This window comes from Anopheles arabiensis, chromosome 2, assembly GCF_016920715.1.
Source record: "Anopheles arabiensis isolate DONGOLA chromosome 2, AaraD3, whole genome shotgun sequence".
In the NCBI taxonomy this organism is placed as follows: Eukaryota; Metazoa; Arthropoda; class Insecta; order Diptera; family Culicidae; genus Anopheles; species Anopheles arabiensis.
In genome coordinates, this window is record NC_053517.1 from 45,558,679 (window position 1) to 45,585,858 (window position 27,180).

The following is a 27,180-nucleotide window of genomic DNA, read 5'->3' on the forward strand; positions in this document are numbered from 1 at the left end:
CATCAAATAAACCTGCTAAACCAATTTCAACAGCTGCAATTTCAAATTGTGCGTCACCCTCCAACTCCAATCAGTCTTGTGCCGATTTTGGATATTGGAGCTTAAAAATCGCTGTACGCGTTTGTTGTCTGTCACAGCCAGACATATTTCCCAGCGCACACCGGTGCTTGTGGTTTCTTTTCCAGTTTTTATTTATTACACTATCAGAAGCGCGCCGCCGTCTCCGTTGAAATTGCAATGTTTGTTTGTTTACGATTTGTTGGCACACGGTCGATTATTGTTTTACCACCGTTCCAAACACTCGAAAAAATGCGTTCCAAATATTTCCGCGTTTTTACAAGTGGGTGTGTGTAGACTCGTCGTGAAGCGCACCACACGATCCATAAATCATCAGTGCCGCGAGCAGACACACCGAGCAAGCCAGGCAGCAGGGGCAGCACATTTGCTCGTGTGCTCCACTTGACTCCGATTCGGACAAGAACCGTGTGACCGCGGCACAATGACGCTCGGTAGAAGATTGAATGTTTTTGGAGATGTTTTAATTTGGTGGGGTTGGGGAGTGGGAGCGAATATTTAAACGAACGGTTCTAAGCGTCTGTCCCTCACAGATTTTAACGCTCCAGATCTAGTCCCCTTTGAGGGGGAAAGGAATAGAAATCACACAAAAAAGCTATTCCATGATACCCAATGTGTCTGTTGCGAGACTCCATGATTGGGTTAAAGTTTTGATAGTCTCTTTTCCTTTTTGTTTTCTACCAACTTTAATACACTCGTAAATAGCGACCACTCTCTCGAGCACGATCAAGACAATTTTTTCAAGCCATAGAAGGAGGGAGCGGTTTTAATCGAAGGGGCAGTAGATCACGATTCACGCGCCAACCAGCGCGCGCCGCCACCCAATTGTACTATTGTATCAACCAACCCGTATCAACCATCTGTATCTTAATTCGTAGCTTTGCCTGCTTTGCCACCTTGTATGCAGAAAGCGGGACCGCAACGGGCAGCGAAAGCATTCACAATCTGTTCGCGTTTCATTAGATGGCATCTTAACATAATAATCAACGTGTACCGATCACGATCCTTCTGGTGGCGGCTGGTGGTAGGTTACGGCCTTGGCGCTGCGTGCTACGGTTGTCGTGTCTTCAATTACATCAAATCAGGGCTAGGAAAGTGATGTGTGCATCGGCTTCATCTACTCCTTTTCCCTCGATCTCACTCCGTTTTCGGCGACCTTGCATTCTAATTAATCACAAGCAGAGTAAGGTTAATGAAAAAGTAATGCCGCGTCCTTGAGGCAGGACCCGACGAAGCGTCGAGCAAAAGATGCTAAAAGCAAACAAATCAATGTGTGGTTTGCATTATTAGCTTATTAAATGCCTCCATTCCGTCCCTCCGGCACCGACATTGCAACGCTACGACGTGCCGAGTGTGCCAGAAGCGCTCCAAAAGCAGGAAAACGAGCACAAAAATTCATCCCAAGTTTTTTGGTTAAAACTCCCGCACTCGGCAGTAGTGGTATTGTGCTGATAATAAACAAATAATTGAACGTGACAAGAGCCTAGTCGACGATTGAAAGAGAGAGAGAAGAGCAAGAAGACCCATAGCATCCTTCGTAAAGTGCGTGTCTCCTCCGTGTGCTCTGAGTGTAAGCCATCTCTATAAAAAAAAACTGGCGTGCAAAAAAGTTTTGCTGGCGAAAGGACACAATCTCGCGCGGACGGCTGTTTCCCCTCGGGCCGCCGCTACAAGTTTGTTTGCGGTTTGGGAAGCCTTTTTTGGAAAGGTTAATTTCATGCCGGTTGCCGGCCGATGGTGTGGTGGCCGACTTACGCCCCAAACGTGACCGGCAAGGGCACAATTGAATGGAAAAAGAAGAAAAAAGGAGAAGAAGAAGCAAAAAGAACTGTCGTACTTTGTGACATAAAAATATGTGGAGCAGTGGTGGCACCGGGGGAGTTTCTTTCGCTCGTGCTCCTTTCTGTGCGTGACAAATGAGTGGGAAAGAATGTGTTGTTGTTTTTTTTGCGTCTTACTTCGGTACTTGGGTATTTTACAGTCTGTACAATCTGTGCAGGAAAAAGAGACAAGAAAAGGGATGTGTTGTGATTGTAAGTCAAAGCTTAAGTCAAATAAATAAATGCCAACTTTCTTTTTTTAAATCAGTTTCACCCAAACAAACAATTAGCAATTTTCCATTCAAGTCATTTGTTACGTGTTGAGTACAGATGTCCTTATGGAACGTTTGTTGGCGGTAGCTAAGCCACTTGTAGCTTATCAATTATTGAACATTTACTCTTGACGCTACGCGAAATTCATGCCACTGGTTTAATAAACGTACACACACACACGCACCGCCAGCACAATGGTAGAGGAAGCATCTCTTAATGCTTCCTTTCGCGTCGCTGGTGCGCCTTTCTATTGCGATTGTCCTCGGTGTTGTGTCCGGTGCGCGCGTCCGCACGTCTGCGCGTATGTGCGCGGTTGACTTTCCGTGGCCGGCGAACATTCAGCTTAATTGGCTTACTCGTCGTGTGGTTCTGCGTGGCGGAGGCGGCGCCGTCACCACCCCTTCTCCGCTCTCGTTACATTTGTTATGCTATGTTTCCATGCTTTATTTCGTCTCCCCGTCGCGCCCAACACTGCCGCCAGCATTGTTTGCGGGTGCTCTCTTGCGTGCTCTTGGACGTATGGTGCTGCTGCCTCTTCTTCGCGCTGATTCGCGAATGGGGTAACAACTCTATTGTGTGCGTCAGCCCTTATGCGGCCGTTTGCTGCGTCGTTAAGGATGCCAGTTGACAAACGGTCGAATGTGTCCGAGCCTCGCTGGCTTGTTGGACAATTTGGTTTCATTTTGCTCAACGCACAGAAGAGTACGGAGCACCCATAATTCCTCTGTAATTGATTTACAAAACGATGCCCCCCAGAGCAGGCATAACAACAAGAGGCTGACAAGAGAAAACGGTACCGCATGCGTCATGGTATCGATGTATCTCGGGGTTATGCTTTTATATTAATTTCAATTTTGTTAAACACGGGTGCCGCTTTGCTCTTGTTTAACATGATTGGTGATTTTTGTTTGCTCTGGACGCGGTGTGTGCACGTTAGTTAGTTTCCCTTCACTTAGCACACACACACACACGCGCGTACACGTACACACTCTGTAGCACCGAGCAGCAGATCACCGAATCCTGAACCGCTCGGGTCGTTTGCGGGAATGTGGTGCATGTTAGGCGGTCATGCATAAATACTGCTCGTGCAATTGACAGGTCGGTGATAAATGCAATCCAGCAAATGAATGTAATACGACCGATTTGTCTTGACTTAGCTTCGGGTAATTGTAGCAACAAACTGCAACCACGTACCGCGGGCACAACGCGCGCGCTCGCGCCCCCACAATCTCACTCACGGCAGCAGAAGGGGAACGCATTCAAATGTCTAACAAATTGGCTATAGATTGATTTTCTGTGTCGTTTTCGTAGGGCAATTATTTGCACACACAGACACACACACACACAAATGGCGGAGTTGGGGTTTTGGAGGTTGTTGCAGGAACGGGAGAACAGATATTCAGCAAGCAGCAAGTCGGGAATGCCGGGGAGATCTAGGTGGTGTGGGTTTCGTTCGATAAGGCTTCATTTCTATTGACGGCTCCCCCCGCTTCGAACGTTCCTATTTCTCTCCGTTGGGTTTTTTTATTGAAATGATGGTGCACAGGCCCCCCTCTGTCTGTGTGGTTCCTTAGGTGCAGCTCGAGGGCACTATGGGACTTCCACTTGACCGACTTGGTGCTGACTAATGGATCGGGAAGGTTAATTTGTGCTTGGCGATGGAAACAAAACTCCCTGCCTCAGTGCGTGGTAGAGGATTTTGTCTCTTTGTTTGGTGTGTGTGTGTGTGTGTTGAAATATAGTAACTGTCCAAGAATCGGATACGGGTGTTGCGGCGGCCAGCCCCCTTGTTACACTTTGACTTTGGGCTATGTTTAAGCGGATTTCGGTTCGATGGCAAACACACAATTGGGAAATTTGAAACCGAAACCAATGCCCTCCCCTATCATGTGTGTTCTTGCCGGGTGTGTGTGTGTCGCGGGCGGTGCTGGCAATTGTGTTTTTGTTTGATTTCGTTGTTCATTGACAGCTCAAAACGTACGTGTGGTGGCACCCACCCCTTGGTACAAACACCCGGACCCATACTAATGGGCCCGGTAAAACATACACTTAGTTTATAATCCGCTTTGAATGAACCCGTACCGATTGAACCTTGGTCGGTTGTTGCGGTGGGTGATGGCGGCGGCGGCGGCGGCGTCAGAGGGAGGCGTTCAATTCAAACTCTTGAATGCTACCTGTTTTGTTTGATATGGGCATGTTTTTGAAAGGGAAAAAGTAGAGCTGTTTTTGAAATGGATTTTCCATTACAGCTTGTATGTGTGTGTGTGCAGTTAGCGTATTTCAATATCAGACAACTATGCAGCATACTTTTCGGTTAGAAGTATTTATTATGAAATTTTGCCGAACCATAATTGAGCCGTGTTACAAGTAGAAACGCTCCTTGGTTTTGTAATAAACGTGTAACGTGTTTTAATATATATATTTTTTTCAAACAATGCTGAGCTGTTAAACTGATCAACATAGACTTATTTTCATATGAATATGGCATCCATTAAAATTAAAACTTATTTTAAAAGTGAATACACTGTATAATTGATTTACTTTCAGACAACTAAATAGTACCAAAATATATTTTTTCAATACAATTCCTGCCTTATGCTAAATTGCCCTTCTGCTCGTTAAGGGTTAAACTTAAAAGAGGGGTTTCGACAAATGCATCAATTTACAATCATCGGAACTCTACGCGTTCGTATGGTAATTTTTAACCACCGTTTAAGAACAAACACGCACACACACATGTACTTTTCTCTGTTGTTTCACGACCGCCAGAAGTGCCGAGTGGTCCTTCAAACCTTGGACAGGACACACCTCGCGATATGCGAGCAACTTATATGCACTGGCACAGTGCCACTCGCAGACTAACATACAGACACACTCTCACACACAAACACACACACCAGTGCGCTCGCCATCAACTCCAATGGTTGGAAGTGAGTTTGAAGAGTCAATTTATGCGATCGAATTTCCACCCGAAAGTGGTGCTTCCGAATGTTGTTCGGGCCAAGTGCATATCGGGTGCCGGGTATGGCACTCGATCGCACTCGCACACCGTGAAACTTGCACACGGATTTGATTTCACTCCCCCAGTGTCCCAGCGTTATGCTTCGCGCTACCCCTTATACGTTGTGCCGTCCTTCTGCCCTGCGTCCGGATCGCTTGACGTCCCCTAATTTCTATTGATTGCCAGTTTGCGGGAGGAACGGTAGGACGGGCGAGTTGTTGCGCGGCAGTGGAGCAGGAGCAGAACAAACCAAATCCATCGCTAACGATAACGATGCACTTCATCCATCACCCGTCGTGCAACTGCCAACCTTCCAACGCCACCCACACCTCCAGCGACCAAGGCTGCCCACCATCAAATGCGAGAACATCATCATGCTCGTAATCATGATTATCAATCGGTCGAAAACGATCAATAAACTTTCCGAGTCAAATGCGGTCGGTGGAATGTTTATATTTGGGAGCTATATGGCTTCGGCCATTGGGTCTTCATCGCTGTTCATCGTGGCAAGGGGCGAGATACGCGTGGAATAGCACGGTGCGCGAGGTAAACGGAAGCATGGTAGTTATTTGGAAAATTAGTTTGCCTAACCGATGGGCAGGCTAGCCCGATGGAAGACACACGGCGAAGAAGGGAATCGGCTCGGTGCGTTTATGTTTGTGTATGTGTGTGTGGCTGTGTGTGTGCAACGTTCAAGCGGTCGTGTGTAAATATTTCCATTTCTCTTCCGGCGACTGTTTGCCGCTGATTAGATTTAACCGATTTGAAGCGATCGAAATCCTCTAACCAAGGCGAGACCCACTTTTACCCATCGAACGTGAGCAGCGGTGGGGTGGAAACTGCTGGCGGGCGGGTTTCGATTGTTTGCGCACTCGGTTTTGCTGCTAAGCCGGGGCGGCCCAGCGCGCGTATTGATCGGTTATTGGGTGAGTTTATCTAAAGTCAATAGAAGGCAAAGGTGAAATGCACGGTGATTCTCCTCTTACCCGGTGCCCGGTTGCCATTCCGAGCCCTTCCTCTCTCGTATGTCCTGTTTGTGTGTGAGTGTACATTTAAATTTCCCCAAGCCTCTGTCCTTGCGTATGCGAGGGGTTTACGGTTGCGAAGGAAGGGATGGTACAAATTTCCATTCTTATTATTGAATTTGAAACGGATTTATATTTGATTTTATTTTACATGCATGCAACCGGCACGTAACGGTGGTTTGTGGTTTTGCATTTGCATTGGCTGACGAGCAGCCGGGCTCTACTGGCCGCTGCACGTAACGTAATCAAACATAATTACAATAGTTATGCACAAAGGATTTTAAAACATGGCTTATTACGCACATTGGTATTGGTTTTTCTATTAGTGAGTGTGGGAGTTTTGGATGGAGGTTTGGAAATGATTTTATAAAAAAAGAAAATGTAATCATTTTATCAAATCATACCAATCACTGGTTTAGAAATTATTGGTAAAACACAAAAGGCTAAAGAAAATTTAATACACTTGAAGAAATGAAATCAATTACTAATCAACCCCAGATGCTGTTCTAAATCTAATTGCCTAAGTCGTGCGAAATCGAAAATATTTTCGGACGATCATTAGGACGGTTGCAAATCCATTGGATTTATAAAACTACAGTCTAGTTGGCTTAATATTTTTTTCTTTGGTGGTTCAAGCTAGAAAGCTAGAATTCCAGCCAGTATCATTGGAAATATTCATCAATTGGGTAGGCTGTTCCGCGCATGTACAAGGTTGATCATCTAACTACCGATAATTTCGCATCTGGCAATACTGGCATCATGGTTAGTATTATTATTCCACTCCAAAATGTTTGCGAAAAAACTCATGAGATGAATCTCATTATCATCTTCTGCCGTCAATTGTGGGCGATATTAGGACATGATAATTTTTGCTGGTTAAATCTGAAGGCAAGGACCTTGATGATCTTTGATTTCAACAGGTTGGCGATGCCTGCCACACAGCCCATGTCATCATCGATCGCAGTCAGTGCTGCAAAATGTCACTATTAATGTCATAAAAAAATCTGACAGAAACAAAATCCATATCAGCGTCACGTACTCAATTGTGATAATCAGAGGGGATACTCAGAACGATAGGTGTGACTAATACACGCTCATGACACGTTTGCGACCATCGCTTGGACAGTCACTATATCACGACTTTTTTTTACTGTGATCAATTTTGCAAAATGTCACTGACATAGTCATAACAAATGCTGGCTGAAACAAAATTATCTCAGCGTCACGAGCTCTACTGTAATGATCAGAGGCGAGCCTCAAACAGTTGGTGCGTGCTTGGTGACATTGTGTGCAACCAACTCTTGGTCAGTCACTTGGTCGCGACATTTTCAGTCGGTGATCATTGCGATGGTCACGGTATATATGCATTGCGTGCGAGTGGTTCCTAGAAACAAAATGAGCATGTTTTCTCGCTCTGTCTCGCTCGAGAAAGCATGCTCATTTTGTTGCTAGAGCCCACGCGCCAAGTATATTCCAAGAATGTCGCGACTATCGCCGACAACAATGTCGTGACCAAGTGAGTGACCAAAAGTTGGGTGTTAAACTAAATGTCACCAAGCATGTGATTGATTCTCCAACTGTTTGAGTATCGTCACTGATCATCTCAGTTGTGTACGTGATCTGATTTGAGCTTCGTTTCAGTCATGAGTGTTGGTGACTGAAACAGTGTCATTTGGCAGCACTGTTCACAGCCAGAGAAAATCATAATTATGCTTGCGACGGCATTAGGTTCAGCTTGTCAGTCAGTGTATCGCGTTGGACTCAAGAATTCACATGTCGAGTTCAGCATGTCATGACGCACTTTTATTGACTATCAGCAATGAGCATCAAGCTACCACGGATATGTTCATTCTTTTCGTTGGTGAAAATCTCGTGATACTCATGACATTTTGCAGCACTGATCGCAGTTTTCAAGATCGAATTATTTATTTGTCAAAATTCTGATTGATTGGCCACCAACAAGCTGCGATTTGATACCGTCGGTCTGTTAATAGTTGGGAGCCCTCAAATACAAGTGTTACGCCAACAAACCAGAGACAATAAAACAATATTCGCAATACCCTAGAGCTGCACATACTCTAAAATGTACTGACAAATTGTGCCGACCATATTGGATACTAGCTGTAGCAGTCATATAAAGGAAAATCATATTCGATTGATAAACGGATAACTAGAACCATTGAGCTTGCAAAAATAAATCTCTTGTCATATTCATTGGTTCCATGAAGCTTTTTTTACAAAGAATCTTAATTTAGTATAAAAAATAATCCAAATCGAATATTATCCTAACCCTTTTATGTGTCAAAACGAATGTACACATTTTTGTTCACTTTTGTCAGGTTATTTAAAACTAGGCGGTACATTTCGGACTATTTTGCATTTGGTGTTGTATGGATCATCATGGACTATCAACAACTAACCAGCAACTAACAAACGCATAGAATGCTTATGTTTGAATGCTATTGAAAACTATTCCCATAGAAAACGTTTATTATAAAATCGCAAAGAATTGAAATAAATAGTGTCCGACCGAATCAACTGAAAAAATGATTATTAATTGCACAATGCGTTGCATATTTTAGGCTGCTGAGCTGAGCGATCGATGCCAAATACGCTTTCGCTCCATGCTGCATACCAAATTGTTATTGCATTTATTTTCCTGCACACGTTCCTACACATAAAAATGTTTATCGAACGTTTCTGCAGCAACGAGTGCTTCTGCCGTGACAGAGACAAACCCCCTTCACTGCGACGACAGTGGCCGGTTGACAGGCTGTGTAATGAAAAATTAGATTGAAAGTGTAATTCTCATGGATGGTGTCCCTGCCAGTAGTCCTCCCCGCAATGTTAGCAAACATGCCCGGGACGATCATTTATATTGGTTCCGCGCGGGGTGTGATAATTTGTCATTTGCATACTGCTGGCGTCGCAGCGCGCGTCCCAGGAAAACTTTCTTACCAAACCCACCCGGGAGAGGGGGAGGAAATGGGAGCGGAGGCACTGAGCCCCCCGGGTAAGTGATATTCGCAAAGGGTTCCGAAATCTAGTTACCCGTGCCCGTAATTAATCAGGGCTTCGAAGCTCGAAAACGATCGGGCCAGAAACTTCTGCGCTCTTGGCATTGACGGCGGCAAACGGATGAGAAATCGGAACAAAATATGCAAATTTAGTTTTGCACTACTTTTGCAAAATGTTCGATCCGTGTCTGGGAAGGAAAGAAGAAGGGTGTAGGCAAGAACTTTTCCCCCTCCCCCACCTTTACGATCGCGCAATCAGGCGAATAAAAACCGGAAAACCACCATCGTATCTCTCTCGGGGCTCGGGATGATCTCTGCGCGGGTGTGTGTGTGTGTTCGCTTCGTTAAAGTTTGATTCCGGCTTGATTTTCGTGCTGTCAAATCTTTCCCGATAGCGTTCAGCCGGCCTGAGGGAGAGGGGGTGCGTCCACGGGTGGATCCGTTCTACGCTTTACCGCTTTCGAACTTGGTGAAATTTATGAACCTCGTCGGCGCATCATCGGCACGGACTTTGCCTGGAGCCGTCGAATTTTATCCCGCTCGCCAGCCACGCTTTCTGTTCGCCAACCAGTATCGACGCCCGGCGGAGTCGGCGGCGGCACTCGCGCTATTCGCTATCGACCGCTCGCCGCCGCAGTTCCAAGTGCTGCTGCGATCGGACAGTTCTTAAACTTGTCCATTCCATTTCGATAGCACAATGGATTATGCAAATGATGCTGGAAAAGTTCCGATGACGGTCGACGGGGCTGGTCGACTGGATGGTTTTCGACCGTGGCCAACGCTTTTGCCGTAACCACTTGTGGAAAAGCGGCAGAAGCTTGTCACACGCCGCAGCTGCTGCTGCTGTGTATGTGTGCCTGGACGTTTGACACTAAGAGCCAATCGTTGCGTGGCTGAAGCCGATGCCGAACCAAAGCTCTGGTGCCTATCATTATCGGTCCGGACCGTGGTACCACGCTCCGGGTAGCCGCTACACAGGACAACCGCCAACGGTCCCCGTGCACAGAGCGTGTGGCCGTTTAGTGCAAAGCCTGCAACCGAAGTTCAAACCGTTTGTAGGCTTAGTGTAAAGAATAACTTATACACTTCTATTGGCGAGACGTGCACCCTCTCCTTCCCGCGGCGGTTTGGAATGTGTGAAAGAGGTGCTCCAGGTGAGAGATCGGTGCATAAATTTAGGCGTAATTATACACGATTGCACACACCACACAGTTTGTTTGCCAAAGGTGGTGCTGGGTGAATCAAGAAAGCGCATACATTCCGCTCGAGCTGGCGGCACAGGCAAATATTGAAACACAGAACGCAAATCGGAAAATGGGAAAATGGTAGACCAGGAGAGGTGCCTGCACAGAGCCGAACCTTGGCCCGGTGCGAGCGTAATTCTCCATTAAACACTTGACTTGAAGCTGTATGTATTCTATTAAACGGCACAAACATCTACATCGGGGACATCAAACAATCACGAACACACACACGTACACAAAGGGCTGGCATCCCACGATCGGTTTTGGTGATTTCTCCAGCGGGGAGCGGCAAGTACTGCTCCTACCACTTTACTCGCTTGCGATGCACTTTACTGCCAATGGTGCACGCGATTGGCAATCTCGTGCTGCTTCTGCAGTTGCTTCGCTTCCTTCCCGCGGCATTGGTAGAGCACCCCGGGAATGTTTCGCCCGGGACGCAGAGGTAAACAGGCAAAACACATTCGACACATTCCTACTGGTCGTCGGTCGTCGGCGTTGCGGTTGCCTGTGCGCTTCTTAAATCGCCAGCAACGCTTCCAGCGGAGGCAGGCAGACAGGCTCGCTGTGTGTGTCGCCGCCCGAAACGTTGACAACGCTAAAGCCCGATTGCAAAGCCTTTGCGATGAATGTCCATGTGTCCCCGTGGCCTCTCACTCACGACAATTGGTGTGCTGCACATGCACACCTAAATGGGGGGAAGCTGGCAAAAGGGAGTCAGCCAAACCTCGTGCGAGCAATGGCAAGATAAAATCCCCCCGACCCAGCAGAGCGAGAAGGAAGGGAGTGCTATAGCGGAGGGGGCATCATGACCGAGCCCAATGGGGCGGCGCGCGCGTTGCAGTGTGTGTATGTGTGCAAATGCTGGGCGCGCGGTTTGTGCAGGAGATAAATTTGCATTAAAATCAGTTTAACCGAAGGAAGATATGCAGCCGGTAGAAGAATTCAAACACCACGGTCAGTCGGGGGAAGGGAGAGGCTGTTGGACGTTTGCATTGGTGCGGTATACACACACACAAAGTGGGTAACAGTTGCGAGCGGGTCGCAACACCACTGACAGTACCTTTTGGAGAGCCCTGTGTGTGTGTGCATGTGCCCTGTTGCTCGGCATTCGATCGATCTCGGGCGTCGTGCTGTTGTTGCTGCTTCCACCGGCCCCTCCATATCTCTTCTGTTGTTGTCTGCAACTCAAATGCGCCCGGAAAGGGCTCGGCAGTAGCGATGTGCTCTCTGGAGCGCACCCACGACTCCGATACGAATCCGACTATTCTTAGTCCGAGTCCGATTTTGGCAAAATAGAACCACTAGATCCGCCCGGAGTCGTCCAAAGCAGTCCAGAGTTGTCCGGAGTCGTTCGGAGTCGTTCAGAGTCGTTCAGAGTCGTTCAGAGTCGTTGAGAGTCGTTTAGAGTCGTTCGGAGTCGTCCGAGGTCGTCTGGAGTTGTCTGGAGTCGATCGCAGTCGGAGTCATTCGGAGTCGTCTAGAGTCGATCGGAGTCGACCGGAATCGGTAGAATTCGTGTGGTTTAATGTGTTTGTGATCAAGCATTTAATTTCGTTATGTTATTTTATCTTTCACCTTGCTCCTGCACTTCATATACAGGCCTTTGTTTCGAAGGCCGACTCCGAACGACTCTGGATGACTCCGACTTCCAATAACTCCGAACAACTCCGAACTCTACGGATGACTACGGACGACTCTACGGATGACTCCGGACGACTCCGATTGACTCCGGACGACTCCCGACGACTCCAACTTCGAACGACTCCGGGCTACTCCGAGCGATTCCGGATAATGCAGGACGGACCTACCGTCTGGAATCGATTCTGAATTCTGAGTCGGATCGGAATCGACTCCGGACTTTTGCTAACTTTACCCATCACTACTCGGCAGTGTGTGCTTAAACCTAGCGTGAACTTCTCTACTCCGTACCCGCGGTAGAGTTTATTTGCTGCTGTAACTCTATTTCGCAACGTCGTGCATTTCTTCATCCCCCTCACCCGTCCCACCCTTTGAGATCCAGCTGGATCTGACCCGCGCATGTCCTGTGTTCCTCTCGGACGTCACCGGCGACGATCCTCTCCCATTCTGCTACAATCCCCCATTAGCTTCCTCCAGGCGTCGATCAGTGATGGTACACTAACATGGCCGATTGTGACCGAAACAACCTCCATCGACTTACACAAACACACACACACCATTCTTGTGCCCAATGTCCTCCATCCTTATTCTCCATTTTGGGGCCGAGATTTGCTCTGGCCGGCGCATCACATTTTGCGCGAGTTAATTTATCGATTGACATTTATCATTCTGAGAATGAGATAGTTCGGAGGAAGAGTGGGGTTGGGGAGCATGCAGATTTGCAAGTAACCGCGGGGGTGGAGGTCATCAGTGTTCTGGGAAATGGCTACATGCGAAAACCGGGCGCCAGATTTTGAGCCCGATTTGGAGCTTGGATGAAACTCCGTTCCGTTCCAAACTTTCTTGCTTCCGAAGCCTGATCCCGAACTTGACATCCATCCCCCCCTTCACGTGACCGAGAAGGATGAAGAGACAATGTGCAGCAAAAAGTGCGCACGCCGAACGTTTCGAAAGTTTGCTGGCCGGAGAAAGAAAGCAACTTTTCCACGCCACTATTTTACTGCGTGGTCCACCGGGCTGCCATCGCAAAACGAGCGGAGCGGACCGGCGGAACATTATTGCCATATATTGGCAGATATGGTTTTGCGCGCTTTCCACGCGCCATTGTTTGTGTGCTGCAGTTGCAGTAGTTGCTGGAGAGATCTTGGACGCGCGATAAATCTCGCATGCGCGTCCGTCCGGACCATTTTCCCGCCGCCCGACCCGGGACGATAGGCACTGCCTGCCGTTCGGTTTGCGGGCTCTATCTCGTCCGTGGGGTCGCGCTGTGTTGTCCATCGCGGTAAACAATGGTGTCCCCGTTGGGCATCTTCAGGGAGGGCGACGCAGCTGGAGGGAGGCGGAACGGGCCCGCTGATGGACTCTAATAGCGAATCAATGACTCACCGCCGTTTGTGAAAAGGTGCGTGTATAATGCTTCGCGTCAGGTAGGTACTACGTAGGTACGACGGGAGTCATTGCATCGGAATGTCGCCGTTCCCCTGCATCCGTCGGTTTAATGGGCCGGCCGGACCGGCGCAAGATAGGCAGGCGTTTCATGGCAAGGCGTCCCATCCCCCAACAAAAGTGCTAGACACGCGAGGGAGGGTGAGAAGGGCCACCAGGGGAGGTGGGCGGGAAACAGTGAACCCTCAAAGTACCTTGACAAGAGGAGAACCGGTTTACTCTGCTCGGTGCAGAAGAACGGACGACCTGGATCGATCTTGTTGGAACTTTTCTCTTGCTCTCTCTCTCTCTCTATCTCTCTGTTTCCCCACCAGCTCTGGGCCATGTCTCATTTCACACGAAGAGGAGGGGGTAGGATGTGTCAGCGTGTGTGCATTATTTCGATGACCTCGCTTAGCCTGAACCGGGGAGGAGGATAGGATGCCATGTACTCTGCTCTGTGGCCCTTCTTTGGTTTGTCTCTTTGGTTGCTACTGTCAAGTCATCCGGGCCCTGTCAAAGCGGGAACATATAGCATGCGCACGCCGGGACATGTGTGTCTTTGTGTGTGTGTGTGCGACCGGTTCATAAGCTGCAGAAGAGAATGCCGATCGATCGAGCACCGGAATAATTGAAACGATCGGCGACGATGGGCAGATGATAAGCCAGGGACAGCTTGCGAGGGCAAATAGACAGGCCCCGATATGCGCGACGGACGATTCCAGAATATGCGCTCGCTTGGTGGTTCGGTTTTCGTCTTTCGTGGTCGCTTTTGCCTTCATCCTCTTCCCCACACCTACAGAATGTACAATATGATGCATGAAGACAGTCTTGGACGCGCACACACACACACAGCCATTCCGAGGGCTGAATCAGCCGGCGCACAAACCCCATTAGCTGTGGAATGACCGGGCTTAAGCAGCGGGACGAGCGTGCGCCCGTTAGGGCTCTTATGCTGGGCTGCGGAGTCTCTCGGTGATGTGTGGTTGGTTGGTTGTTTGTTGATCGGTTGTCGCTATTGTCGCTCGTTTGTTGAAAGCGTAGGCATTGCACGGACGTGGTGTGGCGGTGGTGATGGTGGTAAAGACGCGCAAAGCCTACAACCGGTCGATGACGAACGGCAAAATAGGACCGATTCATCGGCCATCAACTGTCCAATCTCGGCAGCGAATCGAACCGCGCGGGCGAAGAAAAACGGAAAAGAATAGCCCCCGTACGCTTTGAACTGCTTTTTGTCGCACGGGGTGAAGGTGGAAAGTGGAAGGCCCAGGGAAGGGAGCACAGGGGTAGAACTCGCATAATGCGAGACTCTCGATCCCGCGGATTCTCCCTGCAAAAGGTGTGTGTGCAGCCCGGGCAGCAGCGGTGTGTGCGTGCTTCGGTTAAGATCGATTGAATTGAATGGCGAATGGCGAAACCGTGGACAGGTTGCGCCCGTTTTCTTTAATGTTGTTCTGCCCATTCCATACACACACACACACACACACACACACACACACACACACAACAGAGACTCTTTCTTCTGCCCTCAGTTGTCCCTTCCCTGTTCCCTCCCTTTGTCGTCGTTGGGCACGCTCTGCAAGGTGATCAGAAACGTGTTCTCGCGTCGTGTTTCTTTTGCTTCGCGTTGCTGCTACGTGTATGCGTTGTAAGAAAACTGCAATGGTAAATAATACACTGTGCACACACACACACACACATACACACACAACGTACCGTGAGCCTTTCATCCTCACCCAAAGGCATCATCTGTGTGATCTTTGTAAAAGGAAAGAAAGGACGACTACTGGAGCCCTCTTGGTGGGATTGGCTTCGGAATCACATTTCTCGAAATCCTCTGTTACGTACATTGATATTTATACGTTTTTAAACCCGCAAAAGCATCACCATAGGTACGCTTGCAACTTAAACTTCCTAATTAAAATGTAAAAACGAAGGCACGTTAAACATTAATCCTAGAAAAACAGCTCTAGAATGATAGTCGATGAATGAGTGAGCTTTAATTAGCAACTCACTACTGGTTGATCCCTGGTGTCTTGGGGTGTTCCACAATTGAGTCCTCCATTTTTATGGCACTTTAATAGGTACCAATGAACGTAAATGTAAGTGCAGGTCGTATCACCATTCATGGGCATGGGCATGAGCTTGGGTATGACTGTGGTTTGCTGTTGATTGGTAAATTATGCAATTGGGTGAACAGGATTTTGTGTATTTTTTTGTTTCTTTTCGCAACAGCAAACCCTCCAAGCCATCGAAAGTGCATTCTGGGGTTTGTCTTTAATGACCAGTATCCTTAAATAGTAAAGATTGCTTTGATACAAAGGTTTACACAAGGTCTTTGAAAGAGAACAGATCGATGCGTTTAGAGTAAATTGACAGAAAGCCATGGGAAAATTTTGACAGTTAAATTTAACATTGTTTATGTATAGCGATGAACGCTGCTATGGAGTGAATGAGAGTTTTGTTCAGCATTTTGCACTCATTTTCTTTTACTAATTTGAGCAATTAGAATGTTACATAGCTGACACAATGCTAGGATCTCATTTATCATTCGTCGCCGCGTTATAGAAAAGGAAGGTATGTGTATGGTAACTGTGAGGGCCGATTCGATGTTTAATTTTTTTGTTTTTTTTTGTTTTTGGCTCAACCACCTTTGTCGATCAAGGCCTGCCTGTACCACTTGGGTTGGATTTCAGTGACTTTTAGGATTACCCCTCATAGCAGGATAGTCAGTCCTACGTATGTCAGCACGATCTATTTGGGGCTTGAACCCATGACGGGCATGTTGTTATGTTGGTTTCATTTTACTATCAGTGGTAAATTGAAAGTTAATAGGACTTCTCATATCGAGCTGGAATATTTACCTTGCTGTTTTATGACTAATAAGCTTTTGTTTTTGGGGGCTGTCCCGTGGTACAGTCGTCAACTCGAACGACTCAATAACACGCCCGTAATAGGTTCAAGCCCGGAATGGACCGTATCCCCGTAGTAAGGAATGACTATGCGGCTACGTGGTATTGAATTAAGACTAGAAAGCCTGTATAGGCCGGCATGTCCGCGTAGGACGTTTACGTCAAATAGAAGAGGAAGAATATTTTGGTTCCTCCCTCAAGACCGTCGCATGATCCCACCTTAGCTATATGAGTTTTGTAGTAGACGGTTGCTTGTGTCAGGAAAATAATATTTTAAAATGCTGGTAGAATATTATAAATTTAAATTAGAATTATCGACGGAACATATGCTTATGTTGTACGTTTGATATGAAGCGATTGCGCTACTATTGCGAAAACAGTTAAGCCTGTTGCGTTGTCGAGTGGTGCGTTGGTGTTTTTATTACTTTAGATAGATCAACTAACTTAACCTGTACATTACAAGGAAGACTATTGAAAAGGGAACAATAAATTATGTTTTTTTTATTACAACTTCACTAATGCTTCAACACTTGTAGCCCCCTCAACTAATTTAAATTTTCTATAAGTTACAATCATTTCTCTTCGACCTTCTTATAGCGAACCGTTGCGTTGCTTGAATGTGGCAGAGTGCAGTGCCTCTTATTTGTTGCCGGCTAAAATGTTGACCGTTCGGAATTACTTAAATAAAAATAAAGAGATGCTATCAAGATTACACACACACACACACACGCGCGCGTAATAATACAGATGAGAATGCGCCGAACGAGGGCGCTGTGCGTCCATTAGCGGTCGAGTTCCGTTCCGTCTCCCCTTCTCCGTACCGTAAAAACAACCCTTTTTGAAAGCAGAACCAATCAACTATCGAACGGGGTTTTCACGCTTAGCTCACTCGCTTGCGTCTCCCGGGCCCGAAAACCAATCACACTCACTCGTGAGGAGAGCAGCACGATCATGTTCACGGTTCACGGTTCAGAATCGGACCCCTGTGCCCACGTTCTGTTTCGCTGTTCCCTTTTGCGCTAGTGTGTGCGTGTGTATGTGTTTCTCGCCACAGAGAACTGCGTTCTTCTGTGCTCTGTGCATGATTCCCTCTCAGAGTGCACACACCACAAGTCGTCTCCGAAACCATTGACCGATCGGCCAGAACGGCCAGAAAACGGATTAACGCGTGAGACGCAGCAGCCACACGGCTAATGGTGGGGACGAACAGGGCGCACATCCCCGTGTGCAGCCACCACCGCAGCCACCCCAGGCCTAGTCGAAGGCGCATTGACGATCTTTTTGTTCGATTTGCTTTACGTTTGGTTACGGTTGGTGTTTTTTTATTCATTCTTTCTTTCCTTTCGTTTTGTTTCGAATTTTGCTTTGCTACAAAGCACCCTCACGTAAGCACTCTGCAATCGTTGCGAAGGTTTCGTTGCTCTGTACGTGCCCTCAGCTTCCAAGCAAAGCTCGTCGTGGCCAACCTACAGAGGTGGACACCATAGAAAGCTCGAGGAAATTGAAGAGAAACCTTAGCAATAATAAAAAAGAAGTTGGAAAGAAAGAACATCAACCGCAGCGCGAAACCATTTTAATGTTGTTGTTGTTGTTTCTCTCTCTCTCTCTCTCTCTCTCTCTCTCTCTCTCTCTCTCTCTCTCTCCTTTTTGTCCTTCTAACTTAGTCTTTATTTCTCTTTCTAAACTAATTCTTCCCCAACTACTGCTGCTGCTGCTGGTGCTGCTGTACACTTCTTCTGGTTGTTTTGAGATGCTCTGTCTCTCTTTTGCATTAAGTTACCTTTCGGTTCGAGCGTGCCGGTTGTCGCGGTGTTTTGTTCTGTCCCGGCATCCTCCACGCCTAGGCCGATGATGATGTTTCGGAGATGTTGTTAGTCCGGGAGCGAGCGAGCAGACCGGCCGACCGACCTGTACGACGAGTCTCTACACCCTGACAGGGCCGGCAGGGTGTAGCGCGACCGCGAGAGGGGTTGAAGATTTGTGGAATGTCCCGTCCGAATCTCCAGGGACGGAAACCCGCACAGCGGGAGTGGAAGCAGGTACTAAACGCTGTTGAACAACGGGACAGCGGCTCATAAACAGGCTCCGGCCTCGGGTTGTTTCGTTCGCGTATGTATATATGTGTGTGTGCGTGTGTTTTCTCGCTGTTTTAACGCAAACACTCGAGATGATGATGAAGTGAGAATCCCCCTTGTGGAGTGTGTGTGTGTGTTTGTGGAGGTTAGAGGTGGGTTTGATAGAGTGAGATAGCGAGATAGAAAAAAAAAGAATGGCTTCAGTGAAAGAATCATCAACAGCTACTACCAGCAGCAACACTAGCCATGAAATCATCATTGGAGCCCGTTGCAGAACGCGCGCACCCTTTAGTCGCAGTCGCAAGGCGGCGGGCTTGGACGCTCCGAGTGCGCGAGTGCCATTTTCATGCAAATTCGGTCCACACTCCACTCCGGGGGGGTGAGTGAAACGTTTGGCGGAGGAAAAGCTTATCATAATTTTATTCGCTCGCACACTGTGCGCAACCGTGCGGCCGCATCGGAGGCCAAAGGCATAGAGAAATGCACAGCGGACTCACAGCACCACTGCCTAGCAGTCCGGGCTAAGTTCCGTGGAGTCTATTTTATCGTACAAAACACTCCACACTCTTCAACCCCTGTGGGCATTCGCCTCCTACCTTCTGCGTTCCCCGAAGAAGGGGAAATATGTTTGTGATGCTTTAAGTAGTGGTTTTTAAGCAAATGACCATACGCCTGTTAGTCAGGTTTTAGAACGCTCCGGACGAATTGAAACGCAGCAGCAAGAAAGAGAAGGATAAATAAGCCTTTTTTTTATTTTCAAACAAAAATAGCTGATGTTTTTAATTTTATTACCACCGGGCTAGAATTTTTAGATTACGAGCCTTTTTATTCTTGCATATCTTCTACACGCTTGGCTGTGTGTTGCTGTTGCCGTTGGGGGGAGAGACGATCAAATCATAACGGAGCTTTTTTATCGCCACTCGATAAGCCGTTCAATCCATGTTTGATTTCATTTTCAGCGAAAATTGTGCTCCAAGGAAAGGTTTTTCATTTTGATGCTTGAGTTGAGTGTGATAAAAGCTTGCTTTAAATTTATCATCACATCGGTATGAGATCGTGCTCACATAATAATAGCTATCTTTGTATGTAACTATTCTTTTTCGTCAAGCTTCAAGTTTGTTTTTCTTTTCACTTTTTTGAGGTTGAGGTTGTAAAATGTTTTATCTTATGATAATTTTTGAATTAATGCTGTTCTAATGCGGGTGCACAAGATACTCGGTGAAACTTCAACATAAGAGCGATTAAAGAGAGATAAAAAGAGATAACTAAAATGAGAGAGAGAGAGAGAGAGAGAGAGAGAGAGAGAGAGAGAGAGAGAGAGAGAGAGAGAGAGAGAGAGAGAGAGAGAGAGAGAGAGAGTAGAGAACGAGAGAACGAGAGAGAAGGAGGGAAAAATAGATGTAGTTAAGTATAGTTTGGTTTAGTAGCTTTGCAATTTTTTAGATTTCTCATCTTAAGCTGTATTAAAAAATATATGAAACAACATCCTCCGGTGATATGTTACATTTGTTATCACAGTTTTGTTAGTACTAGTTCATTTGGCCCGGTTACAGAGTTTCGCAACAGAACCTAAGACGTGTATACTGACTGCAGGGCTCGTTAAAATGTTTTCATCCAAACATGTAGATAAGCAAGTCTGCTCTCTTTTGATGTCTTTTTACTGATACTTTTTATGACCGTGTTACTATTTTGGCACAGGTTTCCAATTCTTATCCCGGTTTATAGCCCTTCCATATTTTTGTCTTATTTACAAATGTTAGTGTTTCCATTACATTAGCAATCGTGGTCCACTTTCTTTTTCAGTATGTTTGAGTATCGGCTGGACTCGTGGTACAGTCGTCAACTCGTACGACTTAACATTCCAATCATGGGTTTAATTTCTAGTATGACTGACTATTATCATGCTATGGGTTATCAAAAAATCACTAAAATAATCGGTGTGGCGCAGGAAGGCCTTGGCCGACAACGGTTTTTATGGCAAACCAAATGTTCGACTATTCCGCTATCATTGCCCATCTTTACAACCATATAGGACATACGAAAATTTAATTTAGTCATTTTGAACTTATGGAATAGCTACTATTACATGTTCATATGGCATATGGATCCGAGTCTTCCATCCACAGGGCTCACTGTCACTTATTATTGACCCGTGCCCCATCTTCTGCAAGACTATTTGTGTACTAAGCAGCCATGGATATCCAGGAGTGCTAAATCCGAATAAAAACAATTAAACTAACTTCATTCAACTTTGTTGCTTCATCTGAGCACATGATTAACAAAAACCCCATGACCCAGGAATGTCTTTATTCCGTGTATATTATTGTCCCATTACGCGTATGAAGGCCCGATCCATGGGAAATATAAACTTGTTATATGCATGTTTTAAAGTTGTTTACTTAGCCCTAGTTATGCAGCTCCGATGGTTTCACTATTGCATTGTACCCAGCATGAAAAATTGCAATTGTTAAACGTTCATATCGTACGATTTTGCAATCCTTTCAAGAAAGCATTTGACTGCACTTGGATGATGGTTCGAAGCAAGTACATAATAGTTCGAAGCAAGTCTTTTTATTTAAACGTTTTGAACTATACTACTACGCAAGATAAAATGGAGCGAGGTAGAATCTTTACCACAGATTTATTTAGAATCACTGGGAATAATTTGATAATTTTTTATACAACACGTTGGTAGAAGAAAACAATGATGTCTTTCGATTTGAATACCTCAATGATTCAATCAATCTACCATTGCTTGTTGCCTCGAGGAAAGGCATCCCCTTTATGAAATAAAAATCATCCAAGCACCCATATTTGGTTAGCAACACTGTTCTATAGTGAGTAACTTTTTCGTACACATAGTTTCTATAGTGAGCAAGCGTCACCTATGAGCGTAACGTGAGCGTAACGTGAGCGTCACCTCTTACTTCGTTTTGTATAGGGAGATTATTTAACTAAGCTCCTATTTTCCAGTGTTCCGTTATATGTCACTTTAGTTACGTTTCTTTTGCATTCCTTTGTGTTCCTCGCCACAGTATGCAGTTCATTCTATTCTGTTTGGCCATTCATAATTTGTCTTTAAGCCAGCGGTACTTTTACACCCTCCTTGAGGCTCATTTTCACGCTTCGTAAGGGCTCGGAATTTGCTTTTGCCTTTTTTAAAAAGGATCCGTTTTTCCTTTCTGGAAAGACCTGCCCTCGTACAGTGCTGACTGTTTGTTTGAAAGAATGTGCATGCCAGGAATACCAGCTGGAAGCGAAATAAAGCCTATACTGAAGAAGCTCTATGTCGTTTTGACACTCTCACTCTCGGGTGACTTAATTGTAGAAGCCCACTTTGCACCACGTTACCACCGTGAGAGTGTTCAGCACGACATGTTCGGTCGAACCGTAAACTAGGGGTATTCCTGCTCCCTCTGTTTAGGGACTGTTAACAGTGTTCCCAAAGGGCAAAGACATCATCAGTCACATTCACTGAGCTGGTAGAGAATGGAAATAGATTCCAAAATGTTGATGATGGCAGCATGTTTTCTGCTTGATTATGTGTCCCAAGACTCATGGAGGCGTCAAGCTGTAGCAAATATATGTCTGAATCAATGAAAACGTTTTTTTTGTTACTTATTTCACTCATTATATTCATACTTTTTGTGGGATAGTATTTGTATTTTTAACGCTAAAAAAAAGCTTCACTTTCACACACTAAGGACACTTTCTCACCTGTACCATCTTCTCTCTATCGTCTAAAGAGCACATTGACCTTGTTGTGGTTGCTGATGGGTTCTTCCGAAAAGCTCCTAGATGAAAATAAGTACTTTTAGCTGTTCAGTGTGGGAAACGTTCCATATACCCAAACAAAAATACACATATACACACAAACGACCTGCCACTCAAGTTTCTGTTAAATCAGTGCAATTACTCGTTTGCTCAGCGTTCCTTCTATCCTGTTCGCCTGTGGTGTGGCCAGAAAGCCGGGGAAAGGATTAACACACTTTCATGTGCAAGTGCGCCCGCGATGCAACAGACCCAGGGAAAATTATTCTTCCTTCATGGCAGCACCGTATAATGTGTCAGCTGCCCTGGTGTCGTCAGTCACTCAACTAAAGATGAATCGTTGTGGCGTAAATGAAGTACTACATGTGCTGTTGCTCAAGATGCGAACGTGTCATTTTAACTCATTAAAATGCTTTACAGTTCGCTAATGGCATAAGCTTGCTGGCCTGTTTGCTTCTCTTGGTGACAGGTAGGTTTGTTTCGTGTGCAATTTCCTAGAATCCTTTCTACTTGAGTGAAAGGCTGAATTGCGGTTGAATTTCTTTGCTAATTTTTCTTCTGCAACATAAAATAAAATTTATCATCTTCACAATTGGAATAAAACACTCAATTTACAAAGTATTAGTGGATTATTTTAGTTATTTTAACAATATTGATTTTGCTGTTGCTTAGATACTAGATTCTTTAGTAAGTATCAAAGTATTCCTACAATTGTAAGTTTTTAAACAGCGGAACGAAATATATTCCTTGTTACTCTTTCTGCTAGTTTTTTCTCCTTTTGACCTTCTTGATGCTCTAGAACATCCAGCGCAAAAACCGTGTGCCAGATGCAATTTAATTACGCTCAGCGTGTCAGTTTTTCATCCTTAGCATCATAATCAGCATACATGAACTGCTATTGTGCAATCAGATTCTTGTCCCGCTCTCTTTCACCCCATATTCCTTTGGCTAGTATCCTTTGCAACGAAGAAGATCCACCAAATGCTGAATGGATAATTTGATTCATCTTTCGAGTGCTCTGTGAATCTAATAGAATTGTGTAGCATAAATGAAGGGCCCTTTCAGACGAACCCACTCTGTGCACACGCACACACACACATTTATTAAGCACTGTTCCCGTGGAGAAGAGCGATGGTGGCAGAATAGTAGCGGCACGGCATGGTGTTGCCGGTGTGAAAAGTTTTCACTTAATCACATCTTCAACCACATCCCCCCGCCGGAAGAAGAACGGTGTCGGTGACGTGTGACAGTGTGACATCAGCATATATCCTGTTCCGCGGGAAAACTGTGCGCGGTTCGATAAATGCTCTATCCCTTCACGATCTTTCGCGTGCGTACTTGTGTTTGTGTGCGTGTGTGTGTGTGTATATATGTGTGTATTGGGAAGGAGGATTCTAACTTTGCAGAAAATTCTAATCTGGCACACACGTGCTTTGCACAAGAAGGGTTCGGGTAGCGAGAAGCGTTTGGTTTACCTACAGCGCATAAGAGAGCAAAGTTTTCCTGCCTGACTCTTAATTAATGTTATTTCCTGTACTGAAGGTAGAAGTACAGTGTGATGCGCGGTATTTCGGTGGCAGCAAAACGCCATACGCTGGCAATGACACGTCGTGAATAAATCCTCTTAGGGGAAATGTCATTTTGCAGGAACTGACGACCAAGCAAGAAACCCGATTCGGTTGCATGCGACCGCAAGTGACATCCTGCTATGCATCTGCTTTGCCGCTTGCGGGTATGCTATTTGTTCAATGTTCAAAAAAGAAAAATGTGATAAAAAAACTAAAAAAGAAAGGGAAATGCTGAAATTGGTACCGGCCCAATAGAAGCCAAGCAACGAACCTTGTACAAGAATCAAAGAAGATTGGCTTTCACTGTATTAGAGTGATAGGTTATGTAATACAGCAAATAGAAACATTCAAACGGATTATATGCATTTATTGTTTTTCATCAGCATAACACTTTCAAATCAATTATAAGATTGAAAACGTGTGCTGTGCTTCAATCAGAAACGGATTCATCTTTCATCTAAGTTTGGAATCTAGATTTGTTTGCAATTGGTAAATTCAAATTAATTTCACTACCATCATCTACAACGTTTGGGAAAGAACATTAGGAGCAAAGCAAAATCTGCTTTACCCTTCTCGTTAGAACTACTTTAGAAAATACATAGTTAAATATTTCAATCAATGTTCGCGTGCACACCTAACAGCGATGCACCACCACCGGTCATGCTGTGTGTGTGATGGGAAAAGTTGCTCCTGCTGCCTGCTGGTCCTGGCGACATTGCGGTTCTCGCGTTTTTCACCATTCAAAGCGGCTGGGAGCGTGTGAGAGCGCGTCCCGGTCCAAATCAAGGATCTTCGGATGTTATTTTCATTATTCCGCACTCGCTTAGGCAATGAACCGACGACGAGTCGTTTATTAGTGTGCAGCAGCAGCAGCAGTCACCGGCAGCGCAAAGTGTGCTGTTGTTAAGCTTTTATGCGCGTTCCTTTACCGAAGCCAGAATCCCGAGAGGACACAACTTTAGCTGAAATTGTCATTTCGGGTGGAAGTTTTTGGGCCCGGGAAAACTATTTTCTGCCCAAAGTTCTTGCCCCGATACCGCACCGGCGACACAGTAGCGCAGCCGGCAAAGGTGGCCCTTGCTTGCTCTAGCAAAAGTTGAAACAAGTGCACCAGCGGGCTCCACGGGAAGGCTTTGTGTGTAGATGGTTCGGTACATCGGCAGCACCGGGAGCAAGAAATGAAGTTTATTAGTAGCATTTTGTGCCAGCGACTCTCCGTCTAACTCTCCGCACAAGGCGCTTGCACAAGTGGCGAACCCCCCGGGCGGGCCAGTAAGACACCATTTTCCACGGCTATGGAAAACAAATGATAAACTTGGCCATCCGCCAGTCCCGTTTCCCCGCCACACCACGTCGCCGCAGTGTGGCCCAACTGACGTGGCAAACATGATGCCGCCTGCTCCGACGACACAAAAGGTGCAGCAATTATTCTGTTAATTTAATTTCCAAAGAAATCACAACAACGGGGCCCGCTGCTTTTGTGTGTCTAGTTTGCTGGAGTGGGTAGAGAGCCTGCAGAGAGCGAGGAGAGGGTGTACGATAGCCAGCCCGAACACTGTGGTGGGAGATCGCAGCATCTCCCACATAGCATCTCCTTCCCCAGTGTTACGGTGGGGCAGAACCCGGCGGGGGGGTCATCATAATATTTTATCTCCCTGGCCGCCTCCATTTCCCCACGCCAGCCGCCCGGAAAGGGAGGAGTCATTGAAAATTGTTAATTTAAACTTTAAAACTCTCGTCGGGCCGTCTTAAAACTACCGGTGCTGGATGTCGAAACAAAGGAAAGGGGTGGCGCCTAATCGTGTGGCGGAAGAAGACCCCTTTCTCATTCTCGGCAAAGCAACATGATGGAAAGGGCGCGCACACAGTCAGTGCTGCCCACATAGATGGGAGAGAGTACCCGAAACGTCGCCGGTGGTGATTTTTGATCGCCGCGACCGCCGCGGGAATGGTAAATAAATTTGGAAATTATTAAAATGAAACCAATACTCCTGCTGCTCCTTCGCTCTGGGCGGCTGGGCGCGGGAAGAAAGTTTTGTCACAGAGGGTTGGTGTTTATTTTTTTTTTGCTTGCCAACTACGTGAGGAACAATAACAATCGCCGTTGGTGGTCATCATCATATACAATACCCGGCGATGGAAAGTTTCGTTGCATCATAATCAACCGTTTGTCGGTGGCAGCAGCAGCACCGGCAGCAAAACAACACTTACCAGCCTGTGAGAGGGCCAGCATTAAATGTTGCATGCAAACCCCCATTTCACTTGGAGAGTGGAGCACTTTTTTGAAAAATTGCGTTTGAATGCGGAATTGTGAGTAAAATAGTTGACGCTCACGGGTGTGGATTTTTTTTTATTTTTGTGGGTTACACTAGTAGCTGTCGGTTTCAGTCGACTCTCTTTATTTTTGTTTCGTTATGCTGCTGGCCTCGTACACGAAAACGCAACAAACTCCTTTTGTCATTCTCTCGGTCGCTTGTGACCGACCGCATTATTAGTTACCGGTGCGCCCGGTGGCGAGCGCGAATGAATAATATGAATAAGTTTCGGTGTAGTTGCAACGCAAAGTTTCAGTGCTTTTGTTCTGCATAAGTTTCCATTCTATCTAGCTTTGGCGCTTCACTTTCTCTCTTTCTTTTTCGTTGCATGTTGACGAGTTTTGGTTACCTCGACATGCTTTATGAACCGTAGAGCCGTTTACATGTTTACATTTTTGTGGTGTACGTATGCCCATTGTGCTCGTCACTTTTTTGTTAGTTGTTTTAAAATGTTTTATTCAAGAAACTGTGGCAGATAGTTTCGTTCCACTTTCTCGAACCATTTTTGGGAATTTGCTTTAATTTAATCTTTACAGCTTGAAATGATTTCCTAAACACTAGAATTGCCAGGTATTGTTTCGAAACGGCCAGTGATATTTACATTTTCATTTCTATGTTCTATAAAACGTTAGATTTTTAAACTTTTGCAGCGAAAAAATAATTAAATGACGTTTGTATAACTATGGTTTAGGTTGGATTTTATTAGAAATATATAAGTCTACACTCAACTTTTAGGGAACATAACATCTAAACTAGATTCATACATTTGATGTTAAGGAGACTCTAGAATTTATCTCCGTCAGTTAGCTATGCCTAAGGCTAAAGGAGAGCCAAATCTTCTAATACCGGAGGCAAAATTAAAATCACTACAGGCTTTTAAAAGAAATATAATACATTAAACATAATAAAGAATTTATCACAGTGAATTACAATCCACACGATAAAGACATTCCAACATACTAACCATGGATTAAAACAATGGGAATAGAATGGCTTACCAATCAACAGCAATAATCCAAAA

General features: G+C 45.8%; 1 protein-coding gene across 4 annotated transcripts in view; it reads left to right on the plus strand.

The window, feature by feature from the left end:
- The window catches only part of LOC120908546 (latrophilin Cirl), an 88,760-nt gene that overhangs the window by 17,533 nt on the left and 44,047 nt on the right, over positions 1-27,180 (plus strand). The gene's annotated exons all lie outside the window — the stretch shown is intronic.